At 38.0% G+C, this 20,254-nt stretch overlaps 1 protein-coding gene across 3 annotated transcripts in view; it reads left to right on the top strand.

Moving 5' to 3' along the window:
- JMJD1C (jumonji domain containing 1C) overlaps positions 1-20,254 on the top strand; it is a 349,289-nt gene that overhangs the window by 40,177 nt on the left and 288,858 nt on the right. The gene's annotated exons all lie outside the window — the stretch shown is intronic.

The raw sequence follows: 20,254 nt of genomic DNA, 5'->3' as shown, positions 1-20,254 counted from the left end.
ACATGGGTTGGTTGTTTTTTTAAATAATTTTTTTAGTATAACCTGTGGTGTGAATTTAAACAGGTCAAGGCATACTGGTGTAATGTTCTGTGTAGGTACTCTTATTCTGGTATAAGTGGCTTTTTCATTTTAGTTTGTTTCTTGGGATGAGGTTTAAACTAAACTGAAAAAAACCACTATTATATTGGAATCCGTGTTCACAGAGGGGCTTGTACCAAAATGTGTACTATGTCCTGGTTTATAGTTAAAATTTAGATCAACTTAGCTAAATCTCTCAGGGGTGTGAAAAATTGGATACTTCTGTCCAGTACAGCAGAATGGAGGCAATTATGGTTTTCTGTTGTCATGGTCACTTCAGCAGACATGTCACCCTCAATCTGACTCCATAGAGGAGAGCAGATGTTTCCTTTTGCTATCTGTGAGAGACTGTTTTGCAAAATATTTTTTTAATCTTGGGTAATAAGTTTCCCTTTGGTTCTTTTTTTCCTCTAGCAGTTTTCTCTCTCTCCCTCCAGCTTGGCCTTCCTCTGTAGGGGAAATATTCTTAATTGAAGCATGTTGTGGAAGACTGGGAGCTCCTAGTCTGGATCCACAGTTCACTACTTTGGTTGAATGGCTGCAGCAGCAACAGAAAAGAGCTCTTCCTTGTGCTTCCTCGCTCAGAAAAGGAATTTTGAATTTGGATTAGAGTTCATTGCTCAAAGAAGATTCTCTTAGAACTGGAGGGTTCCTCCAGCATTTACTATCTTGTGAGGATAAGGCAGGATACCTACTTCCACATCAATAGTTTAGCTGTCTCTGTCCTAGTGTGTTGTACCTATATACAGGTACAGCATAGTGGGTCTCATTCAATAGATTCAGCAAGGAGGTTTTGACACTAGCCTATCTCCTTTCAGTATAATTATTATGCTTCCTTTGGGTGACACTGCTCCACGTTCCTGGTGAACAGTTCCTGAAACATACTGGGGAGAGAAGTATAGCAATTTTTGAACCAACACGACTAGTCAGCTTCTCACCTTCACCTACATCATGCCACAAAGCCTGCAAGACAGTTTAGTAAGATAATGAAAACTTCAGAGTCTCATATATACATCATAGAAGCACAGGCAGCCTAACAACAAGGCTGCTCTCAAGAGCAGTTTAGGGAGTATCCACAATAGTAACATTGGCAGTACCTCGCTACTGCTTCTAATCTAAAGCACTACCAAGAAGTAAAACCAATGCACCACTCCAGCTCCACAGAAGCAAATGATCGACCTGCCTGGGGAACACAGCTCACAAAAAAGAGACCGCTGACTCCACCACTCTACTAGTTATGATTTTCATGACAATCCATCATGCTGTCCAGGCTTGCAGAGCCAATGGCTTGTAGAACCAAGCACCCTGGGTCAACATCTTGCCTTGTAACTAAGCAGTCATGACCTACAGCTACCAAGAGAAAAATATTAAAATGCAAACAGACTGCAGCTGTAAAGGATAGGATGTGGGCAAATAGAGCTGAAACTGAACCAAAGTAAGCCCCTTCTCAGACTTTCTGGATGCAGCCTACTAAAGGGAATTGTGGGGTAACCTTCTTGAAGATTAATAATGTTTCAGTCAGGATTCTGTGGCAGCTAGAATTTCCAAATGACTCAGTAGACCTAAGACATGAACACTTAAAAATTCCTGGTGGGAAGTTGAAGGATTTGGAGTTCTGGAAGAACAAAGCAAACAATTTCTCCGTATGTTCTCATATTCCACAGTTTTGGTGTCTGTGCCTGTCAACTTTTCATCTTTTCATGAATGGAGTTATTTCCTCTAAGTAACAGTCAGAGATTATTTTGTATAGTAAACTTTTGTGTTTCATGGATGCAGTGAGTAGTTTTTCAAATTCTGTCAAGTTTCTACTTCCGTTCACTTTTTTGTGGAGGCGAGTTAAAAAAAGTCTCAATTGTAGATATTGATACTGTGGAATTTTGATGTCTATTGTGAGTTGTATGTCCTCAAGTGATTTTTTGAACAGTTGTCTGAATTTTGATATACTTACAAGTTCCCAAGTGTTAGAGCTTCCCTGGCTTTTATTGGGGTTAAATTCTATATCTACTGTGAGTGTTAGAAGCAATGGGCCTGGGCATAGCTTTCTAAATAAATGTATCCCAAGTTCCTTTTATAAAAGGGTGGTTATATATTGATTTTGGTCTATAGCATTTCTTCATAGGATCCTGTGGTGTTTTATTGAACAAATATGAGCTTGTTCTATCTCTACCCAGCGCTTATTAAGGTTTGCTGTTATGCAGTACATCAGGTTTCTGATCTGACTAGGCTGAAAATAGTGCTTAATGTTTGGCAAAGCCACTCCTCCCTTTTGCCATGGCAAAGTAGATTGCTTAGCCCTGGGGTTCTTATGTCCCCAAATGAATTTGTATATCATGGATTGTCATTGATCTAAAAGATTGCCTGGGACTAAAACTAAGAGTGTTTGGGGAAAAGTAAAATGTAAAATATTAATTTTAATTGCCACAATTTTGCCTAAGCATGAATTTTCATATTTTGACTAATGTTTTGTTTTGGTTTTCTTGATCAAAGGAGTAGAACTGATACTATGTAAGTCTTGCCATCTTTTAGAAATACGTATTCTCAGGTATCTTATTGAAGTAGTTAGCTATTTGTATTTATCTTTTTATATCTTTCTGTAGGTCAGAACCCACAGCTACCTCCAGGAGTTCTGACTTGACATTGTTTATTTAAGTCCAGGAGTTGAACCATTAAAAATTTTGGTTCAGTTCTCGTTTGGGTTTATCAATATTTCCGTACTCTCCGGTTCAGTTCCGGATCAGACATTAACCTAGAATTATGGTTTGGTAACGCATTCCACCTGTTTGAACCCGTTCTGATGCATTTCCTGCAGATTAATGTCACATACTCATATGCTTGCATTGTAACTCGTAGCAGAAGAATACAATGATAAATATTTTTCACCATAGAAAAATTTATTTTATGAACAAGTTATTTGCACACACTAGTACAACATCCTTCAGAACCCTGTCAGTCATATTTGACTGCTGAAGTGACAAAATGAATTTAAGCCCAGAAAATGCCATTTCTACACTAGTGTGTGTAGCAGGAGCACCAAGCATGATGGTAGCCAGTTGATATAGTGCAGGTCTTGTTATTTTTTTGTATTTTCACTTTTATGGATGAGGCTCATCAATAAAAGAATCCAGGAAGGGGGACTAACCTGTTTTTTGGCCTTGCTTCGACCAAAATTTGTCTCTTGCTTCTTGGACTTCTCACATTCTTTGAGGAAAAGCTTAGGGTCTCATCTGACTGTCCGGACATATTTAACTGAAAGTCAGTCAGTTCATCATTTGGAATATCAGATATGGGCTAATTGGGAATTATTACAGTTTTAGTTAGATATATTTTTATCTTTTTCTTTGTCCTCATCTGAGAAGCAGCAGTTTGTACTGGGGTCAAGGTAAATGCAGGATTAAAATGCATCATTGTCCAACATTTTCTCTCAGCTCTTCATTGAGGCCAGTAGTTTTTCAGTAAAAGGTGAAGACACCTTTGATGGATTGAGTTGGCATTTTAGCTAGGCTTTGTAAAAATCACTTAGAGTAAGTTCTTATTGAAGTGTCTTTGTTAATTTAGCAGGCTTTAGTGCTGCCATATTTTTAATGGCCTTCCATTTTGTCACTTATATAAAGGTCTTGGTACATATCCTTACAAAAATCCTTGAGCTCTAAGAGTCTTTCAGGCATATCACACATGGAATGCCATTTAGTTGGACAATCTAGGATTGACTTCTTTAAATTAAGCTTTTTTTGTGATCACTGTACTTGTTGGGTTCCTAAGCCTTTTCCAAATCAAATATGCTTTTCCAGCTATGTGATTCACAGAGCATTCTTTCATAATATCCTCAACAGCAAGGTATGAGCAGAACAGCGAACTTCTCATAGAGTAACTCCTCTAGCACCCACCATGTGGAATTCTGTCTCTTTAATCATCTGAAACTGGTTTTGTTGTGTAACATCTTCTGGAGTCTCTTTCACACGCTCATCAGTTTCATTTTGTTTTTCCTTTTCTTCCTGATCTGCAATCACACACTTTGATAGATTGGACAATATTAGCTGCATTATTAGTAGAACTGCTTCAGAGAACTTCCATAACAAATTATGATTTAGAGTATCATTGCCTGCAGGTGTTAAGAAGGCCTCTCAGTGATCTGCTTCATAGCAAACATGCAGAGGATAATTTTTCCATCTCCAATATACTGCATATTAACTCTAGTATGGATCTATCGGGATGAGTAACACAGTCAGCTTTCAAAGAAATAAGCTAGCCTTTAGGCCTGCCTGTTTAATTTAGTGACGTACTCTGGTTGCAAGGTCAGCAACTTGGTCTTAAATATTTTCATCATTTATTGACTGTTGACAAAACGTTCAAGGAGAGCGTTAAGAATATTTCTGAAGCCTGAATCTTCCATCAAGTTAAAAGGTCTACCATTCACTGTTGTTAATTTTGAGGTAAGCTTCAAGCAAAAGAGACTGACTAGTCTTCACTTTTGTCTTGCTTTTCAATATAGAATCTTGAGTACATTTGTTTGAGGACTAAATCATTTTTCTGCACAGAGGGTTAGGATTATTTCCATCATTGTGTGAACTTGTCTCACTTCGGGATAGCTTACTCATAGACTCTAAGGTCAGAAGGGGCCATTATGATCATCCAGTCTGACCTCCCGCATGATGTGGGCCACAAAAGCTGACCCACCCACTCCTGGAAGAATTCTCTCCCTTGACTCAGCTGTTGAAGTCCCCAAATCATGATTTAAAGACTTCAAATCGCTGAGAATCCTCCAGCAAGCGACCCCTGCCCCATGCTGCGGAGGAAGGCGAAAAACCTCCAGGGCCTCTGCCAATCTACCCTGGAGGAAAATTCCTTCCCGACCCCAAATATGGCGATCAGCTGAACCCCGAGCATGCGGGCAAGATTCTCTAGCCAGACCCTCTGGAAAAAGTTCTCTGTAGTAACTTTTAATATCCCATCATTGACCATTGTTGCTGATTACCAGCGATGGCACCTAATGACTAAAATCACTTTATCCCATCAAACCATCCCCTCCATAAACCTATCAAGCTTAATCTTAAAGCCAGAGAGGTCTTTTGCCCCCACTGTTTCCCTCGGAAGGCTGTTCCAAAATTTCACCCCTCTGATGGTTAGAAACCTTCGTCTAATTTCAAGCCTAAACTTCCCCACGGCTAGTTTATATCCATTCGTTCTCGTGTCCACATTAGTACTGAGCTGAAATAATTCCTCTCCTTCCCTGGTATTTATCCCTCTGATATATTTAAAGAGAGCAATCATATCCCCCTCAACCTTCTTTTGGTTAAGGTAAACAAACCGAGCTCCTCGAGTCTCCTTTCATACGACAGATTTTCCATTCCTCGGATCATCCTAGTGGTCCTTCTTTGTACCCGTTCCAGTTTGATTTCATCCTTTTTTAAACATGGGAGACCAGAACTGCACACAGTACTCCAAATGAGGTCTCACCAGTGCCTTGTATAACGGAACCAGCACCTCCTTATCCCTACTAGAAATACCTCACCTAATGCATCCCAAGACCGCATTAGCTTTTTTCACGGCCACGTCACATTGTCGACTCATAGTCATCCTGCGATCAACCAGGACTCCGAGGTCCTCCTCCTCTTCCGTTACTTCCAACTGATGCGTCCCTAGCTTATAACTAAAATTCTTGTTATTTATACCTAAATGCATAACCTTACACTTCTCACTATTAAATTTCATCCTATTACTATTAGTCCAGTTTACGAGGTCATCCAAATCTCCCTGTAGGATATCCCGATCCTTCTCCGAATTGGCAATACCTCTCAACTTTGTGTCATCCGCAAACTTTACCAGCGCACTCCTACATTTGGTTCCGAGGTCAGTAATGAATATGTTAAATAAAATTGGACCCAAAACCGAACCTTGAGGAACTCCACTGGTAACCTCCCTCCAACCTGACAGTTCACCTTTTAGTACGACCCGCTGCAGTCTACCCTTTAACCAGTTCTTTATCCACCTCTGGATTTTCATATTGATCCCCTTCTTTTCCAATTTAACCAATAATTCCTCATGAGGTACCGTATCAAATGCTTTACTGAAGTCGAGATATATTAGATCCACCGCATTTCCTTTATCTAAATAATCTGTTACTTTCTCAAAGAAGGAGATCAGGTTGGTTTGGCACGATCTACCTTTCGTAAAACCGTGTTGTAATTTGTCCCGATTGGCATTGTCCTCAAGGTCCTTAACTACTTTCTCCTTCAAAATTTTTTCCAAGACCTTGCATATTACAGATGTTAAAGTAACAGGCCTGTAGTTACCTGGGTCACTTTTTTTCCCCTTTTTGAAAATAGGAACCACATTAGCTATTCTCCAGTCAAACGGTACCACCCCCGAGTTTACAGATTCATTAAAAATTATCGCTAACGGGCTTGCAATTTCTCGCGCCAGTTCCTTTAATATTCTTGGATGAGGATCATCCGGTCCGTCCGATTTAGTCCCCGTTAAGCTGTTCGAGTTTGGCTTCTACCTCGGATATGGTAATGTCAATCCCCACTCTTTATTCCCATCAGTCTCGCTTCTACTATTCCTCAGCCTTTCATTAGCCTCATTAAATACCGATGCAAAATATTCATTTAGATATTGTGCCATGCCTAGATTATCCTTAATCTCCACTCCATCTACAATCTTAAACGGTACCATTTCTTCTTTCTTTGTTTTTTTCCTATTTATATGGCTGTAAAAGCTCTTGCTATTGGTTTTAATTCCCCTCGCAAGGTCCAACTCTACACGGCTTTTGGCTTTTCTCACTCCATCTCTACATGCTCTGACCTCAATAAGGTAGGTTTCTTTGCTGATTCCTCCCATCTTCCATTCCCTGTACGCTTTCTGTTTTTGCTTAATGACCCCTCTGAGACGCTCGCTCATCCAGCTCAGTCTAAATCTCCTGCCTATGAACAGTTTTCCCTTTCTCGGGATACAGGCCTCCGACAGCTCCTGTAAATTCAACTTGAAATAATCCCAGGCTCCTTCCGCCTTTAGATCCCTAAATATGTTAGTCCAATCCACTTCCCTAACTAGTCCTCTTAATTTATTAAAGTTAGCCCTTTTGAAATCGTAAAACCTTAGTCTCCTATTTAATTCTGTTAATCTTTCCATTTAGTTTAAACCGAATTAGCTTATGATCACTCGAGCCAAGGTTGTCCCCTATAACCATTTCCTCAACGAGATCCTCACTACTCACCAAAACCAAATCTAAAATGGCATCCCCCCTCGTCGGTTCAGCAACTACTTGATGAAGGAAATCATCAGATATCACGTCTAGGAAAATCTGAGCCCTATTATTGTTACTAGCATTTGTTCCCCAATCTATATCCGGGAAGTTAGTCTCCCATGATTACACAGTTCCTATTAGTATTTACTTCCCTAAAAACGTTAAAGAGTTCTCTGTCCATATCCAGGCTAGATCCTGGCGGTCTATAGCACACCCCAAGCACTATCCCAGGGGAGGCTCTAGTAGTTCTTTTACCCAATGTGAGTATTGCCCAGACAGACTTCGTCTTATCCATTCCATCACTTATTTCTTTACAGTTTACCTCATTATTGACATACAATGCTACTCCCCCTCCTTTACCTTTGATCCAGTCTTTCCTAAACAGCATATACCCTTCCATACCTGTACTCCAGTCATGACTACCGTTCCACCATGTTTCAGTTATTCCTACGATATCCGGTTTCATTTCTCGGACCAGGAGCTCTAATTCCTCCATTTTGTTACCTAGGCTTCTCGCATTGGTGTATAAACATCTTAATTTATGCCGTTTGGCCTCTCTCACATTTGTTATCCTATTTGCTATGGACACTGTACTGTACTGCTAGTATGACCTACTAGTCTAGTATCCATCCTCCCCCTCCTCCTTATGTCCAATCTCTTCCCCCTGGCTATATCCGTTCTTATCTCATTGTCCTCCCTCTCAATGTTATAATCTGGTGTGGAGATTAACTGGACATCTCCCAACTGTCTCCCCCAAATTCCTAGTTTAAAGCTCTTTTGATGAGATGAGCCAGCCTTCCTCCCAGAAGTCTATTTCCTTCCCTACTCAGGTGAAGAAATGTTTAGGATTAAGGGTAATTTTTTGCCTTTCTTCATAGCAAAGTTTCTCTTTCAGAGGGAAACTATTTCCATCTTTCAAAAGTTCTATTTTCCATTATTCTTAATGGAAATGAGGCCCCAGACTGCCCTTAGCAAAGATGGGCACTGTCTTCCAAATTTATTAATAATGAGAGTGAAGCCAAGCTGCTCTCAAGGAAGATAGTGGCTTCCTATGATGTAAGGAGGCGGAAATGAGCACTGTGAGGATTAAAAGAGGCAGCAGCTATTTTTGCTAAAGGGTAGCCTGTGGTTTCATTCCCTTTGAGAATAATTAGGAAGCAGCAGCTGTGTGAAAGAGGACAATTTGTGAATTTTTCTGAACAATATTATTCTTCATCTTCAGAAGAGCAACAGGAGAAAATGTCTGCTAATCCTAAATTTTTTTTAATAAGTGACTTATTGCACTGGATATATTCAAGGTTGATTTTGAATTCATATTCAGTTTGTGTAAGCATTCAGTAAATGACTGAGATTTGGGACAAAATTTGACAGTGCTACATTTCTTAAAGGACTAATTCTTAATTTCTTAGCTCATAGACTAGTGGATTTATTTGCATATTCTCAGAAAATCAGTACAGTATATGAAGAGTAAGTACTGTGATTTTGAGGAGAATTAGTGTAGTTGATTGAATCCCAATTTTTAAGTACAAAACTCAACTCATCCACAACAATGTAGCTATGTCCAGCACCTCCATAATGATCACATGGTATTCCCCTCCCCCCAAGAACCCCTTTTTTGTTCATTGCACAGTTTGGATGGTGTATAGTGAATGAGAGAACAGTTATATTTGTATTCTGACTGTTCAGTGAGTGGACCTCTGCCTCATTCACTGCAGTCCAGTGGGGAGGGATAGCTCAGTGGTTTGGGCATTGGCCTGCTAAATCCAGGGTTGTGAGCTCAATCCTTGAGGGGGCCACTTAGGGATCTGGGGCAAAATCAGTACTTGGTCCTTTTAGTGAAGGCAGGGGGCTGGACTTGATGACCTTTCAAGGTCCTTTCCAATTCTAGGAGATGGGATATCTCCAATTAATTTATTTAATTTTATTTATTTATTTAGTCCAACCACCTGCATACTGACTGAAGCAGACATCTTCTGGAGCACATGCTACACAGTCAGTCTAGTCCTATCCATCTATATGGATAAAATTTGGCCCAAAATGTGAGAGTGGTCCACTAGACCATAGTCAGCCTTGTTCAGTGCATGCCAATCCAAACTGTGCACTGACGGTAAAGGGGATACTGTAAGGGAAAAGTCTTCAATTACATATCATAAAACATGCACAGTGGGGCAGAATGAGGTTGTATGGGCAATTCTTGACTTAATGCTTCACTTTGTGGCCTTAACAGTCTCTTTAATGTAACTGTTTTTACTTTTTTTTCCACTGTGTGGTTTAAAAAAATCTTCTAGAATAAAGCAACTCTGATCTCGAAGTATCTGCCAGATGGTACTAGAAATCTGAAAAAAATAATCTCATTCCATATATACTTTGAGATGAAAATTCCACTCACTGTTGTTGTACATAGTGCCAATGTCACAAAGGGAGATTATGAACACTTTTAAACAAATGCCAGAAATAAAGTTCACTTGATGTCTGCTTTAAGTACTTCGACCCCACTAATTTTCAATTTTCTACTCAGGACCACAGTGGTAGTGTAATAAAGGTGCAAAATGCTTTTTACAGAGGCAAAATTAGTGTTCACTTGTTCTCAAAAATGGCAACCTCTTTTGTTGAGACTTTAAAAAAGCTCTTTGATCTGTGTCTTGAGACCAAACTTAGAAAATTTGAGCCTCAAATGTGGCAATTGGACTAAATTATTCAAGCAACTTAGAATAGGAGCACTTAGGTAGCCTTGACTATAGTTGGTGCTGTCTACTCCTGGTGTAACAGAAATCTTTATGAACTTTGTGGTTTAATAATTATTACAGCTATTTATAGATGATACTTATGTTGGAGCAGAATCTGAATGATTTGTTGCCAGCAGTATGATCGATGATAATGGCACAATATCAGTTTAAGCAATGCCATAAAATCAGGAACATGAATGAAACAGAGCTGGAGCTACCAGGCTGTTATATAAAGGACCATGTCTAGTCTTTTTTCTGTCTTTCCTGGACAGTAATGTTTTGCTCTAGGTTCTGATTTTCTAACAAGTAAACTGTCATAAATAGAAGCTAGTTAACATACAAAATAAATTAGTATGCTTACCTCATGTCACTTTCATGAATTTGTTGAACTCATTGAAGTATATCAAATATACTACTTTTGTGTGTAGTTGTATGCATACTTTATTTAGTTTGCTCATTCGGTGTGATTTCCTATGTCTTCGCTTTCAATACAAGGAGTGGCCTGTAATAGTTTCATGCTTTCAGTACAACTGTGAATATGGATAGTACTTTTTAAAATGATAATTTAGGAAAAGTAACAGAATACTTACTTGTTTTAAGATTACTGAGAAAGTATGGCAAGCTATAGTCCCAGAAATAAATCTATTGGAAGTTAAAAAAAATAAACGAATGGTAAAAGATTTTGCACAACACTCAATACTACTTAATTGTTTTTCTTCAGTTTTATTTTACAAGTTTGAAATTAGAATGTTGTAGTATTCAGAAAAATAATTTAAAAATCTTAACAGTATGGTAACAATAAGATTCTTCCTCCAATGTTAACTTTGCCTTCATCACTTAATGGTGGATGAGCCCTACTAATTGCAACATAGAGACTTGATTTCTCTTCTTATGTACATGAAATACATTAAAGTGGTGTCTTGTATGATTATGCTGGTTTTTACTGACTAATGGGATTTCCCAGACCAGCTCTTTGAGGATGTGCATGATATTGAAGGAGTGGGGCAGGACTGGATGTCTGTGGCCTTTGTGTTCAAGGAGGTTGTGAAGAACATTGATCACTGCTATGTACAGGGATAAATTATTTTTAAGTAAGAATGTTACGTAAGTGTTTGCACTATTTGAATACAAGTCAGGCTAAATGAATGTTTGTGTGTGAACTGTCATGTTTACAAAAAAATTGTGTGACTCATATATTTACAGATTTTACTATATGGTAATTTGTCACCCCAAGTTCTGCATATTAAGGCTCCATCACTTGAATGATGTGACTGTTCTAAACTTATTCCAGTAAAAATGTTTGTAATGGTATATAGTGATATTAAAAATTTTTACATTACCATTGTGAGAGGAGGGCGGGGAATGACAGAAATATAAGCTACAGGGGATGGTTGTTAATGTCAGAGTGGCATGCTGATGCTGCTTCATTTCACCCCACCCTTTCATCTCCAGTAGGGCAATAGCCAAGTGGTTGAGTTACTCAGCAGATTGCTGATAATCAGAACCTTTTCACTCACCTTCTGTTATCTGCTATGTCGTAAACATAACAAAAGTGCCAGCTCATGAGGTAGACCCTAGTGGACTCCGTACCAATGAAGATCCTCAGCAAAGCCGCTGGTATGAGACCTAATATTCTGTTCAGACTGACAGATGAGTGAAGAAGTGCATATAACATACAAGTCACTTTAGATAACTAGTCATGCCCCCTCTCCCCCCAAGTTGTTGAATGATTTTAGTATGTGCAACTTAATACTATGGCCTGAAATAAGATCGTTGGATTCCTGTTTAGGTCTAACACTGAATTTCCTTGATTTTGTATGTAGACTGTTGTTTTGAAAAGGCACCTCAGTAATTTCAATTGCTTATATTTTTTGTTTCCACTGCTGGAAAATTTTTGCCTTAAATATTATTGGCCTTTTTCCATTCCTAAAGTACTAAAAGAAATCTATTATAGCTCTTTAATTTATAAAATCACCATTTAAACTTGTGGTACTTCATAATTTTATGGAACCAAAGCAGTCTAGACTCTGTAGCATAGTGGTGAAGTTGAACTTCTGATTCAGAGGAACAAAACACTGGGGGTAGTGTAGGATCTACAAAACTAGTAAGTTGTGTCTACTCTATCTCCTTTCACTTCCTCCCACATTCGCTATAGAATGGTAGTGGTTCCTTTAAAAAATAGAGAGGAAAAAAAGTGACTTCTAAATATAAAAATAGAAACAAATGCATTCCAGTGATGATCCTCCATAGCAACAAATCTAATTTACAAAAATTTCACCACAACAAAAATTTGTACCAGTTTTGAACTTGGAACTTCCTCCGATCATCTGGTATATTATGTGCCTGCCTGTCTGTCTCTTTTAAACTGTAAGGCCCTGTGGCAGCACTTATGGGGAGGGATAGCTCAGTGGTTTGAGCATTGGCCTGCTAAACCCAGGGTTGTGAGTTCAATCCTTGAGGGGGCCACTTAGGGATCTGGGGCAAAATCAGTACTTGGTCCTGCTAGTGAAGGCAGGGGGCTGGACTCGATGACCTTTCAAGGTCCCTTCCAGTTCTAGGAGATAGGCTATCTCCATTAATTTAACACCCTAGAAAAGTAAACAGTCTTATGTTCTCTTTTGAAAAGTGTAATAAATGCTGACAGTTTACTATGTGACAGCACTAATAATACATGATTAGAATTGACCTATAGAACAGTTTTCAAAGTAGCAGCCGTGTTAGTCTGTATCCGCAAAAAGAACAGGAGTACTTGTGGCACCTTAGAGACTAACAAATTTATTAGAGCATAAGCTTTCGTGGACTACAGCCCACGTCTTCGGATGCATATAGAACAGTGAGATTTATACAGACGCTTCCCGGGTTACGCAAGACCTGACTTACACAAATTTTACCATACACAAAAAGTTCCATAAGGCATAAATAAAATTTCTGAGTTGCGGAAAATATCATGTAGCGTATGGGAACGCAAAGTGCTGTATTGCTATTGCTGTATTCCTCCGCACACCACATCTCCTACAAGGGAAGGCTTTGCGCTCTCACAGCCTCTCAGTCTTGTGTTGTTTTAGTGATCTGTATTTCTGTTATTTCACCCTATTATTTCATTCAAATCATGCCTGTTTCCTCCTCCTCCTTCCTCATCTACAAATTAAGCCCATTGTCATCCACCACCAAAATGCAGCCTTCATTGTGCCAGGATAACAATAGGATTAAGGTAAATGCAATATTTTTGTTGTAATTGTTTGGTTTTATGCTTGCACAAAATAAGTTTCCGACTTATGTAATTCAGGTTACGCAAGGCTTTCCGGAACGGAACGATTGCGTAAGTCGGGGAGCATCTGTAATTAAAATTTCTTTCCTAACAGGGACATACTTGTAGTGACGTACTTGTAAAATAAGCAAAATAAAGATTTACTTAGTTAACATAGGATAACTTTTGGTTTCTGGTGCAAAAGCCAGATTAAAAGAATTTCAACAGTACTTGCCAGGTGTATGAATATTATGTGGTAGTGGAGGAAAAGACTTTGCTGAACAGAGTGTTCAAAAATTTAGGTTAAGTTTCTTTACTTATGTAAAACATTGGTCTTTGTTTGGAGCTTCTTCTGGTGCTGAGAGAGTTGTGTAGCTCCATTGATTGGTTCCATGCAGTGGAAATCTGACCTTTAGCAGATGTTTGAGAAATTGCCAACTTTCAGCAGACCTAGGTGGTTTTTTCCTTATGTCGACAAGAACCTCTCTTGAGTAATATGCCATGACAATGTTAACGCTTCTTAATACTAGAAGCTTTCTGAAACAAGGCAAACGTTTTTCTGAATTGTTTGTTTTTGTAACTTTCTATATGTAAAGTTGTTGGCAATTTATCTGCTCAGTTGCACAAAATATTTTGGTATTTAAGTATGCTTGTCAAAAAAAAAATTAGCAAAGGAATATAGATAAAATTTTGAGGTTTTGGTTTGTCAGCATTCTTGTTACAGCATTAACTTGGGGTGAATGCTTTTAAAGAAAACAGAAAAAAGCTCAATAGGAAAAAAAATAAAAGCAGCAATGAAACATATCCCATCTGGAGCTTTTGGCTATGAACAGGATGTTGCATAACTCCATGTGAAGCCTGCTCTCAAGAGCAGTATTTTAGGGGATGTAGGAGACTCAACTGCTTAGTTGTGGGAGTTTTAATGTGAACACTACAAGCTCTGTTTTCTCCAACTCCACCAGTTAGCACTACAGGAAGGGGGTGGGATCTAGTGTGAGATTTGTGATGAATAACTTGACAGTATCAGCAGTTGCCAAATGGGACCTTTCCTGCAGGTGCTAGTTTTCCTAAGGGGTTTACAATTGTTTTTCAATGTGTTACATAGAGTAAGAAAAAATATATTATAAGAATTAAAGGTTGGATATGGAAAGATAGAATGTCAACAATGCATATTTCTAGTCTTAGCTTTGAGGTGAATCAGCGAATTGCATAAAAATTGATCTTGCATTGGCAGTAAATGTCCAGTATACTTACTATACATATTGAATTTTATGTTTTAGACCTGAAACAATGTATTACGACTTCCACTTACATTCACTTTTGGTTCCAGTTACTTATCCCTTATATCTGTAATTGCATTATAAGTATGAGTAAAAATGTAGTCACGTGAGGTGTGCTTAAGATAAGGTGTTCTATCCTGTTACTTAAAGGTGGTGTGGTTCAGTGTCTTAGAAATGATCTAATGGTGTATTTATAATCACTGCAAAAAAATCTTAAATTAGGAAGAGAAAATGGCATCTTAAATAATTGAAAGGATTTGAAATGTTTTCATTTTAAAAGCTAGTATATAAAATTAGCACCTCCTATCTGAATTTCTGTAAAAAGGTGACCTTAAAAGGTTGCCCCATAAGGAGGCTGTAGGAAACCACTCTGGCATGGCCTGTGTTTAGCATACAGCATGTATGATGATACTGTGGCACCTTTTAATACTACAGTATATGTGCACCTATATTATATATTGATATAGTAGAACCTCAGAGTTACGAACACCTTGGAAATGGAGGTTGTTTGTAACTCTGAAATATTCATAACGCTGAACAAAACGGTATGGTGGTTCTTTCAAAAGTTGACAAATGAACATTGACTTAATGCAGCTTTGAAACTTTAATATGCAGAAGAAAAATGCTGCTTTTAACCATCTTAATTTAAATAAAACCAACACAGTTTGCTTAACTTTGTCAAATATGTTTTTTAAACTTTCCCTTTATTTTTTTAGTCGTTTAACACAGTAGCGTACTGCATTTGCTTTAGAGTGTGTGTGTGTGTGTGTGTGTGTGTGTGTGTGTGTGTGTTGGTGTTGCTGCTGCCTGATTGCGTACTTTTGGTTCCAAATGTGTGATTGATTGGTCTGTTTGTAACTCTGATGCTCTATTATACTTCTACATTTTTAGCCACCTGGGTTTATTTTGCAGGTTCTGAAATTGGCCTGTATTACATTGGAGCTTGCTGCCCTATAATTGGCTTAAAAGTCTGTATTATCATATCAAAAAAGTGATATAAGTATCTGTCTCATTTTGGTCTTTCTTAAAGTTGCCATTTGTTTGGGATGGGGAGCAGCTATATTTATTGACCACATTCAAAGAATACTGCAGCTGCATAGTTCGGGGGCTTGGATATAGCTGATATTATGACAGTGCAGTAAATAAATAAAAATTGTGCTCAAAAATCTTGATACTACCAATACAGAGCATTTCTCCTTAAACACATTTAATTGGCATTAAATAATGTTTTCATAACCAAATAGAACAGTGGTAATCCACACATTGTTAAACTACACATTTTTAATCAGGATTAAAAAAAAAATAAAAAAATCTCCCCACATCCCAAATTTACCATGGATACTGAAGTTGGGTCTTTCATTGATAAATCTACTGTGGTTATAAAAGTTAAGTCTCACTGGTCGTCTATGATGTACTGTAAAGTTATAAATACAGTTTAGGAGGGGCCAAGCTGGACTGTCTCCATATTGGATGTCAAAAGGCCACTAGAAAGCATCTGCTAAAGTCAAGGTAGAGACCTTGGCGCTCATTCCTTATTCTTGTGTGTATTTTTGGAAACGGATAAAGGAGAATGGGTGAATCCTTACACCTAGTTCTGGTTTTCCTTTTCTGTTTTTATAAACACCTCTATAATACCTCTGAACTCTCTCTCTGATAATGACTTCCATGGTCAAAAAATTTATTTCTCCCTGAGGGACCTATGGGACAGACACCTGCTTCTTCACTTTAAGGTTAAATCATGAACATATGTCCAAAAGCAAATAGTTCTCTTGATACATGTATCCAGCACCTTTCATTCCCCTGATTTATTACAAACAATAGAATTGTTGCATGCAGCTTAGCTGTAGAGGAAACGTTGAGATTGGTTGAGTTACCCCTGTACTAATAGATTCTAGGACTGGAAAGTATCTTGAGAGGTCATCGAGTCCAGTCCCCTGCCCTCATGGCAGGACCAAATACTGTCTAGACCAGGGATCGGCAACCTTTCAGAAGTAGTGTGCCGAGTCTTCATTTATTCACTCTAACTTAAGGTTTCGCGTGCCAGTAATAGAATTTAACATTTTTAGAAGGTCTCTTTCTATAAGTCTATAATATATATAACTAAACTATTGTATGTAAAGTAAATAAGGTTTCAAAATGTTTAAGAAGCTTCATATTAAATTAAAATGCAGAGCCCCCCAGACTGGTGGCCAGGACCCGGACAGTGAGTGTGCCACTGAAAATCAGCTCGTGTGCCGCCTTCGGCACCTGTGCCATAGATTGCCTACCCCTGGTCTAGACCATCCCTGATAGACATTTATCTAACCTACTCTTAAATATCTCCAGAGATGGAGATTCCACAAACTCCCTAGGCAATTTATTCCAGTGTTTAACCACCCTGACAATTAGGAACTTTTTCCTAATGTCCAACCTAAACCTCCCTTGCTGAAGTTTAAGCTTCTTGTTCTATCCTTAGAGGCTAAGGTGAACAAGTTTTCTCCCTCCTTCTTATGACACCCTTTTAGATACCTGAAAACTGCTATCATGTCCCCTTTCAGTCTTCTCTTTTCCAAACTAAACAAACCCAATTCTGTCAGCCTTCCTTCATAGGTCATGTTCTCAAGATCTTTAATCATTCTTGTTGCTCTTCTCTGGACTCTCTTCAATTTCTCCACCTCTTTCTTGAAATGCGGTGCCCAGAACTGGGCACAATACTCCGTTGAGGTCTAACCAGCACAGAGTAGAGTGGAAGAATGACCTCCCTTGTCTTGCTCACAACACACCTGTTAATGCATCCCAGAATCATGTTTGCTTTTTTTGCAACAGCATCACACTGTTGACTCATATTTAGCTTGTGGTCCACTATAACCCCTAGATCCCTTTCTGCCGTACTCCTTCCTAGACAGTCTCTTCCCATTCTGTATGTGTGAAACTGATTTTTCCTTCCTAAGTGGAGCGCTTTGCATTTGTCTTTGTTAAACTTCATCCTGTTTACCTCAGACCATTTCTCCAATTTGTCCAGATCATTTTGAATTATGACCCTATCCTCCAAATTGGATGTGGTAATGGTCTCACTTAGGAGTTAACTGAGTGGTTGACCTGACTTGTCTGTAGCCTGTATAATCATAATACGTAAATACACAATCACTAATTTAATTAAAACCTAGTTTGTTAACCAAATCTAGGCTGTGCTCAAAATTTCAATGAAAGTTAACTATATAGAAGGTTTGAAGTTTGCTTGGTGTTCCATTAAGATCATTTGGGACAAAATAAAGGCTGACATAGACGCTGAATTTTGTTAAAGGATCCATTTTAGAATTATTTAAAACCAATAAACTAATTTGACTTACTACTAAATGCTCAGAAGAATCATTCTATGTGCAGAGTAAGTGTTAATATGGAGAGGATAAGCTGTATTTTTCATACATAACAAAGCTTGAATCTCTGCTTTAAGCATAAAATGCAAATCTGTCTTAATTCTGGAGCTGTAACTGATGCCTTGATGATGTACCTCATGTGCACTGTAGAAAGCTTCAAGCGCCAAATTTTAATTGTTCAATTGGCTTTTTAAAAATCCATTGTACTTTTGGAAACTCCACAGAATCAACACACAGCCTAAGCAAGGAGATGTGTTTATTGTATATTGGGTTTATAGTATAGACTGCTTTCTCAGATATAAGGCAAAGGTTTATTTATTTATTTATTTTTGTTTTGTTGCAGAAACTTGAATAGATGGTAAGCAAATCCTGTGTAGTTCTGAGTTCGTGCTTTTTATCCACTGCCCTGTAAAGTGCATTTTGTATTAAAGGGTGGAATTTCTTCATGTCAGGCCTAGCTTCATATGCTTGAAAAGTTACCACCTATAAAAGAAGCTTTCATGAAGAAATCATATAAATTAACTTGTACTCTATTTGAACTTTTAAAGGATATCACTGATTTGAAAACACTTTGTTTAAAAGTGCTTTATCTACTGCAGTTACAAGGAATACCTAATATTACAAATGAAGAAATAAATTAATGAAAATTTTCAATCCCTAGCTTTGTTCTTAGTAAATATTACAGCATTTTGTGCATAGCTAGTTTTATTGTTTTGTTGGTGGTCACTTCCACTTTCTGTCGTCCGCATTAACAGTGTTGCTCTTGAGTCTGCTCAGTATCCGTTGCTGATAAGGATGTTCTGCTCCCTGTTAATGTTAAGACCTCTATAAACACTTAAACAATAAAAAATAAAGATGCAATTTAAAGGATAGTCTGAACACTCAAATTTTCAAAAATTTGAAAATATCCATTGAAACACATTGTATATTGTTTTTATTTCTAAATCTATTCATGGACTTAAAGCAGACTTTATGAAAGGTGAAAATTTTGTTTTAATTTTCTAACTCAGAGGTTTGTTACCTAATCTGTCTTTGGGCTTTGAGTAACATCCAGATGGTTGGGTTGGGTAGGATTTAAAATGGTTGAACCAACTTGTTCAGATATTCTTTGAAGAGTTCTGTCATTTAATATGCAGAAGGACATGAAAATAAAAATGGTATATCACACTTGTCCATGTTAAGTTTTAGAAATTAAAGACTCAGTTAGCTTTAGTTGTCCTAATTCATGGAAAGATTTGAAAGTGTGTGGTGTGAGGTGTGCCATCCTACTCTGTAGGTTGTTTTTCTTCAAGTATGTATTGTGGATCCCACTGTAAGTACTCATATGCCTTGTGCTAGGCCTAGATTCTTTTTAAGTGTCTCTTGGGCTGCACCAGCAGCCTGATCCTGTATGAGGGCATGAAGGGTGGGGGAAACCATGACCCTCCCACACTTTCCTCTTACTACCCATGGCAGCAAGTCTTTACTCAAAAGGACCTGCGTCTTAAATTGTAAATTGTTTGAGGGAGGGGACCATGTCGTGTTCATACAACACCTAGTAGAACAGGGCTGATTGGTGTGTTTGGGTGATACTGTAGTATCAATATTCATTAATAATAAAAGGGACAAACAGGTAATACAGTATATGAAAATTGTAATGTTAAGATGTACATTTGTGAGTAACTTTTTTTTTTTGATTTTCTCTACAATAGGAAGAAGTTAAAGAACACGTTTATATATTTAGAAAAATTCAATAGAAACCAGTATACTTTTTTTTTTTTTTTTAACTCAACTTTTTCTCATGGTTTATTTCCTTTGGTCTTTTTAAATGCTGTTGAATTGAAATCTTAGCAATATGGGTCTGACCTTTTGCAATTGTTTGTCCAGCTTCGACATACAGACATCCAGTGCAAACATGGTCTTCTGCAGGCATGCCTCCAAATGGCATGAGTACATTAAGTATTTGTGTGTTTAAGCCAGGTGTACCTAAAACATATCTCTGCTTCTGAATATGTAGTGTACAAATTATTTAACAGTTGAAGAATTGAGACTTTATAGCATATTTTAATTAAGTGGATGGAAAATTAAATGTAGATTAGGTGTAGGAAGGATGCTCTAGTGCCTTGGACATTGGACTGAGGACGCAGGAGACATCAGATCAATGGCTGAGTCAGGAACTGAGTGTGTGTACTTGGCCAAATCACGTAATCTACTCTCTGCTTGAGTTTCCTGCCTGTACAATGGAGATGAGGATAATTCTGTATCTCTCTGAGGTGTTGAAGATAAAATTCATCTATGATTAAAACACACTTGGATGGTATGCTAATGAGGGCCATATAAGTTCC

The sequence above is a fragment of the Trachemys scripta genome, chromosome 7, assembly GCF_013100865.1.
Source record: "Trachemys scripta elegans isolate TJP31775 chromosome 7, CAS_Tse_1.0, whole genome shotgun sequence".
Taxonomy (NCBI): Eukaryota; Metazoa; Chordata; order Testudines; family Emydidae; genus Trachemys; species Trachemys scripta.
This window is presented reverse-complemented; position numbering and strand designations above follow the sequence as displayed.